This window comes from Mustela nigripes, chromosome 14, assembly GCF_022355385.1.
Source record: "Mustela nigripes isolate SB6536 chromosome 14, MUSNIG.SB6536, whole genome shotgun sequence".
NCBI classification, from domain to species: domain Eukaryota; kingdom Metazoa; phylum Chordata; class Mammalia; order Carnivora; family Mustelidae; genus Mustela; species Mustela nigripes.
The window spans coordinates 29995254-30006842 of NC_081570.1; the positions used below are offsets into that span (position 1 = coordinate 29995254).

Consider the following 11589-nt stretch of genomic DNA (forward strand, 5'->3'; position numbering starts at 1 on the left):
AATATTTGATTAGTGAACACGGTTGAGATAAGCACAGACTTGCAGAACAGGCCCGTTTCTCATTGTGTCTGGAAATGAACCGTTCTCAAGCCTTGGCCTAGTCCTCAGCTGTAGCTTCAGAAAAATCCCAGGCACTTTCAAGCTACACAGGTCGTAGCATAAACAGGGAGCCTCTAGGAAGTGTGATGAGTTGCTCTGAAGAGCACTTTATTGTTAGGGTTGGTTGGTTCACCAGGAATGAAATGGGTCCCACGGGGAGTCATGTCAGGTCACTGCACCAAAGCATCACTGCACCAAAGGGCTGTCTCCTGCCAAACGGATTCTTCCCAAGTCTCAGCTGTCCCGGTTGGGAAACCTAGCTATGGGAAGAATGTGCTCCCTCCCCACCTTCCTTAATACTTAGCCATTACCACTACCAAGTGCTCTTCAAATACCAGTCTCTGGTGTTGGCCGTGGAAGATTAATGGGACATACTTACTCCCTAGGCCTTAACAAGTTGTTTTCCTGCTACTAACACTGTGATTTGAAACATGGACCTTTCAGAACTTTGGCCCCTCCAGGATAAGAATAAGTGCTGCGATGGTCCATGGATCCCTTGGTGGGGGTTGGGAGGAAGGGGCTCGTTATTTCTTTCAGTCCGTTCTTACTGAGCACTTGCTCTGTGCCAGGCCTCATGGGGGGACAGTGTGTTATGAGAAGCAGGCACAAGGGAGTGCAAGGGCAGTGATGTGTGGTGGCAAGTCCGGTGAGAGACACCCTAAATCCAAGCTCAAACTGTAATCCCCCATCAATCAGACATTTAAAATTCCAGTTGCATGGGTGCCTGGGTGTCTCGGTGGGTTAAGCCTCTGCGTTCTGCTCAGGTTATGGTCTCAGGGTCCTGGGATCGAGCCCCACATCAGGCTCTCTGCTCATCATAGAGCCTGCTTCCCTGTCTCTCTGCCTGCCTCTCTGCCTACTTGTGATCTCTCTATCAAATAAATAAATAAAATCTTTAAAAAAAAATTCCAGTTGCAGACAAGAGAACTGCAACTTAAAGGTGTTATAGTATCTTGTTCAAGCCAACAGCAAGTGGCTGTTAGAACTGGGATTTGAAAGGTTTGTTTGGTACAAAAAACCATGCTTAACCAATAGTTGGGGGCAGTTTTCCCCCTTGGGGACATTTGGCAATATCCAGAGACATTTTGACTGCTACAACTAGAGGAGCTGCTATAGCATCTTATTCAGCCCACTTTTAGCGAGGTGGGGGTTTGATATTTTTTTCCCTCTCTCCAGATGCCATGACAAGAGTTAACTGACAAAAGAGTTGCACTACCTGGCAAAGCTTCATGGTTTTCCTCCCTTTTTTTCAAAAATAAGTTAAAATAGTGTTAGTTTGGAGAGTGACTTACACAGATCTGTTGGATAAAGTTAGGATCCTGGTGAACTAATTTGAGTTAGTGGCTAAAGAATTCTCTTAATACTTGACCAGTCCCCACCCCGCCACAAGCCTCCTGCTGTGGAAATCAATCAACTGTGTATCTCAAGCTGCTTCCTGTAGGGTGTGTTATGGAATGGCATCAGCCCCAGCACCAGCTGGGAGTCCTGATCTCAGTGTGATTTTATCAAACTTTGTCTCTTTGGAGCCTTGCTTGTGGAACAAAGGATCCTCTGTTAGGAATGCAGAGAGCTTCTTTGATTGGACAGCAAGCATGTATGCACATGGTTCCCACGGAAAAAAAAAAGACAAATTACGCTGTAGCCTTCTAGAACTTGGGCCTCCAAGGTGCTTTTCCCTTGGGTTCTATTTTCACCCTTCTTTCTGTGGGTGCTTATCCTTCACCCAGACCAATGTAGGAGCCATCTGATCTGATGGATTAAATTATGGCCTCCTTCAGAACTGATCTATATCTGTGCCTCTAGTCTTTTCCTTCTGCAGCCATGGAAACTCCGTATTTGATCCCCACTATTTTTCCAGTGTTATTTCCTATATAGACCACCCATCCACCCCATCCACTCATCCCAAACTCTCCTTATACATTTTGCCTATCTCTACCCAAACCTCAAGGCTTGGTCTAAGTCCTGTGTCTCCCCCAAAGCCTCCTTGATCTACCCAGCTCACAACTTCTCCTGTTCTCCTAGACCACTTAAGATGTGTAACTCATTTGGCCTTTATCATAGACTGCCAAACTTTGGTGTTTTCTGATTCTATGCATTTGTCCCATCTCTAATCTCAGTGAATGCATTTTTGTGTCCCTAGAAGTAGTTAACATATTGCTGTGCATGTACTTGGAGATTAGTGAATATATGACTGATTAGATGAGTGCTCTTTATTTCTCATAAGCCATGTGAGCTCTGGGATTCAAAATGCTGTATACTTTGCAAGACCTGAGGCAAATCCTTGTGAATCCTGAGAAATTCTAATTCTAGCCTAGATTCCTCACCTCTCTTTGCCTGTGGGCTCTCTTCCTTCTTTACTAGTTAGCATATGTTAAAGGAACACAGTTTCATTTTGATATTAGCCTGAACAAAACAAAGAAACTTGCTACTTCAGTTATGCTTAACCAAAGCCAGATCCTGAAATACCATCTTGTAGTTGTTACCCATCACTTTAGAGTCATTGTCACTGGCCTGATTAGTTCACAGCTAGAAAGAGTCTTCATACTGCATGCGACTTAGTGTAGTTTAAAAAAAAAAGGAAGGAGTCTGAGTCAGAAATACTCAGCGTTGAGTTCTGGCTCTGTCATATACTAGCTGCATGTGACCTTGGGGGAAATCACTTAACCTTTCTGTATAGTTATTTTAACTATAAAATGTGAAATGGCTACCTTTAGAGTTTTTATGAGAGTTAAATGAAGTGATGTAGATGAAAGCACTAGGCATATATTAAGTGCTCAATAAATGATAATAATCTCTTATTTTTAAATTATTTATTTATTTGTTTGTTTTTCTTAAAAAGATTTTATTATTTTATTTGACAGAGAGAGCAAGAGAGGGAATACAAGCAGGGGGAGCAGCAGGGTGAGAGGGAGAAGCAGGCTTCCCGACAAGCAGGGAGCCAGATGTGGGGCTCAGTCCTATAACCCTGGGATCATGACCTGAGCCGGAGGCAGATGCCCAACAGACTGAGCCACCCAGACACCCCTATAATCTCTTATTTAAAAAAAAAAAAAAAAGTATCCAGGCACACAAATTAGAATATTATAAAATCTTTTTAATAAGAAGTTTATGCCCTTTGTGCCTAGAGATAGTTATTCTCCAGAAGATTTGCTCTAAGGCCCAGTACCCAATTAGATTAGTTCTTTCTTTTCCTGGAAAAATGGAGATTATGAGGGTAAAGTAAAATTCGCTCGGTGGCAGCAGTGAAACAGGTGGTTGGACAACAGCTTTCCTGAGCAGTTTTTGGGGGGAACAAGTATAGAGCTGGTTTCTAACATTAGAGTTGCAGTATATAGGCAATATGGGTCATGACTTGTAACACAACTTTAAATGTACTTGATGCACACGTACATACATGTGCTTACTTACTTATTAACTTGTTAACTTATACATATCAAAATCCCACAGTGAGCATGTTTTTCTGAGACCATTTTGACCTTGGCTTATGTGTTCTACAAATCAGTGTTATTTTCATATCATTAACCAGAATTAACCAGAAGCCATTACCAGCTCAGTGACTTCCTCAGTAACTCAGTTACCCATCAGATCAATTTTAATGATCTCAAGGTCCTTGACCTAATTATCTTTTAACATAGACCACGTTATGTTCACCTGTTGCCATACAGTGGCAACTACCAAGTCAGCATCTTTGGGAGAGATATCTCTTAATATTAATCAATCTTTAATTAAAACATTGAGGTGTGAGGGGGAAAAGGTATCAGCTTAGTTTCAGAGAAAAGCAGCTTAAAAAACACAGATATAATTAATCTCTCTGTGAAGCATATATACCAGATCCAGATAGTTTTACAGAAAAGCTTTAATTCTTCACAGTTTCAGCAGAAATGTTTTTAATATTCGGTTTTATGTATATATGAGTCAAGGGAAGAGGATGCTAAGAATTCAAAGAAATTGAACTTCTCCGAGACCTCCTCCAGCTTGAATTCATTGCATCTATCTAAGTAACCCATTTAATGTCTCTGCCGTCTTGCAGTTTGTTCCCAAAGGAAAAGCTCTGATTTGGGTCCAGTTCTTTACATTCAAACCAAAGTTGGTTGGTTGTCGATCGATGGTAAGAACTGCTTTAGTAACAAAATGGAAGAGACAGTTTTCATAAATCTCTTCCCTCTGAATTATTTATCCTAACTCCTTTTCTAATATTGGAAAAAGGACCCCTATGGCAAGATTTCTTGGCAATTCACCCCAAAGGCCTGTTTCGTAGAAATAACCAAGCAGTTATGTGAAGCTGTTAACATGCAAAAGTTGTAAAGTCCTGCAAACCTGGAGCAGGAATGACTGCTCTCAGTCCCAAGTGAATGCTCACATGGCCATTTTCTCAGGAGAGCCTTTCCTGAGCCTGCAGATCAGGCCGCCTTGACTGATGCTCTCCTAGTACTGCTTGCTTTTCTTTCAGAGTACTTACTACAAGTGAATTAAAATGTATGTCTGCCGCCCCTACTGGAATATAGGTTCCTGACCGCATATTGCTCATCATTTTTCTCCCTTTGGTGTCTGGCATAATTTGGAGCACATAGTAGACCTAGTAAATATTGAACAAGTTGAAAAGAATCAAGGCTATATCTTATGAAGTTACTTGCCTTAAGAGGACAGAAAGAGGAACCCAAAGGTCAAAGAAGTACTAGTTAAAAAGATAGTGTCAGTATAGCATCGTGTCATGGAAGCCAAATGAACAGAGTCTCAGGAAGAAGGGAGGATCAGTACTTTCTCACCACTGCTTATCCTTAACCCACTAATGTGATCCAGCCGCTATCACGGCACTGAGACTGTTTTCTTGGAAGTATGCACTGATGTCCTAGTTGTCAAGTCTAGTAGTCTTGTCTAACTCATCGTCCTCCTCATCTGTTATGCAGCATTTAATATCATAGCTTCTTCGCTCTCAAAACCCTCCTGTGCATTTTCTTTCCTGACATGGTATTCTCTCCATTCTCTTCTCTGGCTGCTATTCTGCTTTCTTTTTTGGTTTGTCCTCCTACTTCCCAAGTATGTGGTCTAAAATTTGGTCATCTGCCCTCTTCCCTTTTAACCCACATTTAATCCCTGGATGTCCACCCCCTCATTCTTCTATGGGGAAGGCTTCCAAGTCTGTATCTCTACCCCAAACTTCTATCTTTTGTGTAAGGGGCCTTTCTGGACACCTCCCCATAGGTTGTCTTTGAGTACTTCACATTCAGTATACTCTAAATTGAATGTTTACATTTTCAAATTGTTTCTTCCCCTCTACTGCTGTTTTATAGGACAATTATGCCCTCAGGAATACAAGAGTAATGCGATAGCATTGTTTTATTTTCCCCTTAACCTCTGCCTTCTGTCTGGTCAGCTTTGAAGTCCAAATATTCTGTTTCTGTGATTTCCTTCACAGCTCCCTTCCTCATTTTCATGAGTTCAGGCTTTTGGTACCTCTTGACTGAACTGCAAAGTCCTCCTGATTGCTCCACCTTCAATCTTCCCCATCTAAGCTTATTCTGTACAGAAACCAATGCAGTATCATCAAACATAAGCTCAAATCTTAAGAGCCTGGATTTTCACTAGCTGTACTACTTTAGACAAGTAAATTTACCACCTCAAGCTTTATTTTTAATTTAAGAATTTGGATTTTTAAAATGAGATCACATATATTAAATGGCAGTTTAATGAGCACTCCCAAACTATTGGGAGACGTTCATCGTACCACTCAGTAACTCTCATGAGTCCCTGGTAAGTTTAAATAAGTAAATTTCAATGTCATAATGGTTTTCTGAATAAAGAAGCATAAATTCATGCTTGGCATTCAAGGGCCTTGGTGAACTCGCCTTAAGCTACTTACCATTTTGACCTCTCATTTTTCCCTTTTCTACTCACTGTATGTAAGCCATGCTGACTTTGAATTTGCTTCTGTAGGCTCCCTGCCTCTGACCTTTCACTTAGAAATCTTGTCTTTACCATCTCTACATATCCATATCCCAGTGAGTAAATGTAATTCCCTCCATAAAGCCTTCCCTGATTCCCCCTGCCTTCCTTCCCTCTACTCTTCTGTCCAGTCTTTTCTGTTTTTTTTTTTTAAAGATTTTATTTATTTATTTGACAGAGAGAGATCACAAGTAGGCAGAGAGGCAGGCAGAGAGAGAGAGGAAGAAGCAGGCTCCCTGCTGAGCAGAGAGCCCGATGCGGGACTCTATTCCAGGACCCTGAGATCATGACCCCAGCCGAAGGCGGCTTAACCCACTGAGCCACCCAGGCGCCCCTGTCCAGTCTTTTCTAATTCACAGGGCCCAGTGCTTTTGTCATTACTATCTTGGTGAGTGGCTAAAAGAGGGATTAATACACTGTTTTTTGGAAAGTCTGCAAGCAGGAAAGGGCTTACAGGGGTCATGAGAGTTCCTGCAGAGTGTGTGGAAAGTTTTCTCATGGGTTTGGAAACACATGTGAGCTCACAGAGCATCAAAATCCTTAGTATCCCATTTAAAAGAAGCTTCACATCATGTTGTATTGCTTAATGAGCCACTCCATAGCCATCTTTATGTAATAAAAACACCTTAGGATGGTAGTTACTGATGCCCAACAGGTACAGACTAATACTGTGGTGTTTCCACTTGCCACTAAATAAATGCTTGTAAAGTCTAGCGAGCCTAAGATGAAAGGCATTTTGTAGATTTATTTTTTTTTATTTATTTTTTTAGATTTTATTTATTTATTTGTCAGAGAGCGAGCAAACGCGAGCGAGCACAGGCAGACAGAGTGGAAGGCAGAGTCAGAGGGAGAAGCAGGCTCCCTGCGGAGCAAGGAGCCCGATGCGGGACTCCATCCCAGGACGCTGGGATCATGACCTGAGCCGAAGGCAGCTGCTTAACCAACTGAGCCACCCAGGCGTCCCCATTTTGTAGATTTAAAATGTGCAAGATGTAACCAGTCTTCTGTATCCTCCTCTAATCAGAACAAATCCTCCAAGAGTGAGGGTTGCATGAAGAGGCATTAAAGAATCTGGGGAAGTGTGGACCTGGGGTCTCCAGATTGTCCTAGGAAGCTGGTGGTTTATGACTGGAGCATAGGCGCAAAGGCAAAATGTCGGGGTCAAAACTTGGAGAGGGAGCTGTGTTAGGGTGTGAGGAGACTCTACCCAGCTGTCTTTAATTAAGAAGACAGCAGGAAGGACCAGGATTGTTCTTTCTTCTAAGTTCACTGAAAGAAAATCCAACACCAAATTTCGTTCTTACGAATCTCTAAGTAGAGAATTCTTTGAACTTTGTAATCAACTAACTGGAAACTAATTTGAAATTTGGCTTCAGCACTTATATTTGTGGTTACAGGAGTGGGGGAAGCATTCAAAGAGGTTCTCTGGAGCTCCCTGTACTTGTCTTTTAAAAAGTTTACACACAGCATGTGAAATGAACAGATGCTTTTTTTGTTGGAGCTATCAGGGTAACAAGAGGCTGAAAGCTATATCAGGTATTTATTTCAGTCACTGAGATGACTATTGGCAGAGTTCCACATACCAAAACTAAAGAGAAACTCATGAACAGATTTGGAAAAAAAAAAAAAAAAAAAGACGTGGAGGAAAGAGCCCTGTGCTTCCTCTCCTGATTTCTTCCTAAACACATACTGATGATAAAAAAAGGAGCAGTGCACTCAGATAGCACTCTCTGGCTTCTTTTTTTTTGTGGTGGGGGAGAGAATTGGGCAACTTTATGTAATCCTTTCTATAGAGTGTGTTTGAACTTTGGGAGATTTCTCTATAATAAATTTCTTAACACTTTATAGTCAGAGAGTAGAACTTAAGCCAATAAATACTTTGAATTTGAACTTCATAATTGTTAAAATGCTCTGTTTATTTATATCACAATATGGAGCATTTGGCCAGAATAGCGAGAATAAGGTAAATAGATAGATATGGGGAGGGCTTAAGAAGACTGAATTGGTTGGCACCTGACTGGGTGAGGAAACAGGAAAGGAATTTCTGGCCATCAAGTTTGTGATTCCACATCAAGATCATTCTTTATAATGGAATAACCACCCACCCTAGTCGAGAGCCAGAATTCCTCAGATTCTTCCAACCAGAGGGGCCCTGGCACACTAAACAGTCTGTTATGATATCTGAACACTTAAGTGAGTGTATTTGGCCAGGGAGACTTGCTAGTGAAATTGATCTTGCCTTCCCTGGGTTTTTCCAGTTGTACTGAATAATTAAAGGAAAATTAAGACCCAGATTCCCTGAAGTGTTAAGTATCAGATCTATAGGCTGATCATACCCCTTAGGATCACAGTGTGTCAGCGTGAGTAGGAACCTTAAAATTCACCCTGACAAACTGATAGAAGATTTGTTTCCCCAAATCCTTGCCAAATGATTGTAATGGATTTCTGCTCAAACACCTCAAGGGTCAGGAAAGTCATCATTTTAGGGGACACTTTATTCTTTGAATAGCTATGAGAAGGCTTTTTGTTGGTTTCAAATCCGCCCTTGAATCTTAGTGCACCAGCTTAAGGAGACATCCAGTACAAGCCTCCTTCCTCCCACATCCCAGCCCTTCAGATACTTCACTTGATCACATTGCCTGGAACTTTCTGTAGGTCAAGAATTCTTGGTTCTTTCTCTTGTTTGTTCTTCAGGGGACAGGGTTTCTAGTGTCTTACAGTATAGGACCAGGAAGACTCAGGATTCTGGTATGGCTTCTTTAAAACTTTTAGAACTAAAGAAAAAGAAAGGCTATCAAGACACAATTTAGTCTATCCCTTTCCCCTTCGGTTTACAGATGAGGAGATAGTCTTTTGGTTTTGACAGGGCAGAATTGATCAGCAGTCTCTTTTGAAGGAGAAGTGGAGTATAACACATTTTGCCAGTGCAATCTTTTTTAATTTGCTTAATTCTTTTTTTTTTTTTTTTAAGAACTCATGACCCCGAGATCAAGAGTGGCAGACATGCTCTACGACTGAGCCAGGCAGGCACCCCTTTAGTTGCTTAATTCTGATAATAGGCTTCAACCCACACCTCATTTTTGCCAAGGACCTCTCTGGCTCTCTGAGTAAAGCCTAAGGCTCAGCTCAGAGGTTCACTGCCAGATCTTCATATGCCAACTATTGGCTTTACTCACTGTTTGTGTAAAGGATAGAAATAACTTTTATGTAAGTTTAATCATCTATATTGACCACATATTTTAAAAGAGATTCCGAAATTTTAGTAGACTTTGTTGCTTTTCCTTCATAAAATCAGAAAATGACCATCACAAAGGGAGCAGAGTATTGCACGCCTTCAGAAATGCAGCTGCCTCTGTTGGACAGTTTCCTGGGTTGCCCTTTGTACTTTCCTGGTTTAACAGTCACCAGGTGATTAGATGGCTTTCTTAAAAGCCAAGAAGCTGTGGCCGGGAATATGGACCACTTTTCTCTCGTATTTTCCTTTTTGAGACTTGAAATACAGACGCATACTTTTGAGCTGGCTCCAGGCAGGCTCAGGTTTCCTTGGAAGTGAGCCGCAATAAAGCAGCCCAGGTGTTAGGGCGTGGGTCTCTGCTGCTGGCGTCTCCACCTCCCCGCCCCCCTTCCTCGATCATTGCCACCTCTAAAGTCTGCGAGCAGAGATTCTGGTGGGAGGATGGACCAAGACCTGATGTACGGGAGAAAGGAAAAAGAGAAGGTGCCTAGAGTTCACCCAATAACTTGGCCTCACAGAATGCCTTCGGACACCAGGAAAGTGCCGAGTTTAAGGGGAGTGTTCTTGGCGCGGAAGGGGCGCGCTAAAGGTGACATTGGAGGGACTAAGACAGCCCTTGGTGGTAGAGCTGGAGCCGAGAGCCATGCGTGCGGCCCGCCGCAGCCGGCGCGACCCAGCCGGTAGATGGGCCCCGAACAGCCCCTGCCAGAACCCGCTAGCTGTGGGGAGGCGGGGGCCCCCCTCTGGGTTCGCTCGCCCTTGGGCTGGGCTCGGAGCCCGGCGGGCCCGGACGCGGCGGGGGCGGCAGGGGGTCGGGCCAGAGGGAGGAGGGCGGGGCTTTCCTTTGTCAGGGGATTTGCGCGGCGCGGCGGAGCCGGGCGCGGGTACCGCCCCCCTCCTGGCGCCTTCTCGGGGGGCGGGGCTCTCCCTCGGGCTCTGGGGCGCGGTGGGCGTGGGCTTGGTGAGCCGAGCGGGTGGTGCCCGGGCTCCCTGGTCCCGAACCGCGCGGAAGCTCCGCCCCTGCCGCCTCGGCCGCCAATCCTCTCCGCCGCCCCCTCCCTCTCGGCTCGGGTAGCTCCTTTTCCCTGCCCCCGCCACGGCTCCGCCTCCGCCCTCCTCCCCTTGGCTCTCCGCGTTGCGCTCCCGGGCTTCCAGGGGGGCTGCCCGGGCGGGGCGGCGCGGTGGCGCGGCGCGGGGAAGGGGGAGGAGAGCCGCCCGCCAGCCTAGCACTTGCAGCGAGCGGCGGGCGAGCGGGCCGCTCTGTGCGAGGGAGGAGGGCTCGTCCCCGCCCGGCCCGAGCGGAGCCTTTTGTTCCCAGCCAGAAGTTTGCATGCCGGGACCGTGACAGCTGCGGGCGGGGAGGACGGCGGGGCCGTGGGGCCGGTGGTGGCGGAGAATAGAGGCGGCTGCTTGACATGCAGCCCACGGCGCGGCGGCTGCGGGCCGGGGACTGGCGGCGGCGGGGGAGGCGGCGCCCACAGCACGCGGGACTCAGCTGCCGGAGGGACAAACTTACTTCCTGAGCGCGGGACTGGAGGCCGGCGCGGCCCGGAGCCACCTGCCAGCCTGCGGTGAGGCATCCCTGGCCCTCGGGGCGCGCGGCATGGCGCGGGGGAGTGGGCCGCGCTGAGCGAGCCCTTGGACCGGCCCTCGGCCGCTGCTGCAGCCTGCCGGCCTCTCGAAGGCCCGGCGCGGGGCTCCACTGCCTTGTTTTGCGGTCACAGCGCAGGGCTCTTCTGGGAGCCACAACAATGCCATGATGTTTTGGAGACAGGAAGCCCCAAGCTGGCCCCGAATGAAGGACTTCCTGTGTTTAAAGTTGCAGGAATATCCGCCGACCAGCCCAGTTCAAATGCAAACACCCGAACTAGGGAGGACGAATGGCTAATTCAGACCAGCTGGACTCTCCAGAACTGGAACTGAGGATAAAATGAAAGGAATTCTTAGGAGCTTGGGCTATACTTGAAGACTGAGGAGGCTGTGCCATTGTTATTAAAGGACACAATTGGTATAACGCTTCTTCCAACTCTGGGTGAGAAGTGAGTCGAACTAGATTCTGAATAAGACTTGTCAATATCAAATGGGGTTTTTTGTTGTTTTTTACTGACTGAATTAGAGCAGTGCTCTTAAAAGACACATACTCAAAAGAAGCCATACAAGGAATTATTTTATGGTTGTTGACTAAATTATACCACTTAACTGTCTGCAGCTATGAGACTGTTAGCCTGTGAGGAAAAAGCTGTTTCTCTTAGAGCTCCTCCCAGTATGGTTTCAGAGTTGGACTTACAGAATTTTCTGGAGGGCAGATCCAA

At 45.4% G+C, this 11589-nt stretch overlaps 1 protein-coding gene across 19 annotated transcripts in view; it reads left to right on the forward strand.

Annotated features, from left to right (window-relative positions):
• MACF1 (microtubule actin crosslinking factor 1) overlaps window positions 1-11589 on the forward strand; it is a 338037-nt gene that overhangs the window by 260165 nt on the left and 66283 nt on the right. The window lies entirely within an intron of this gene.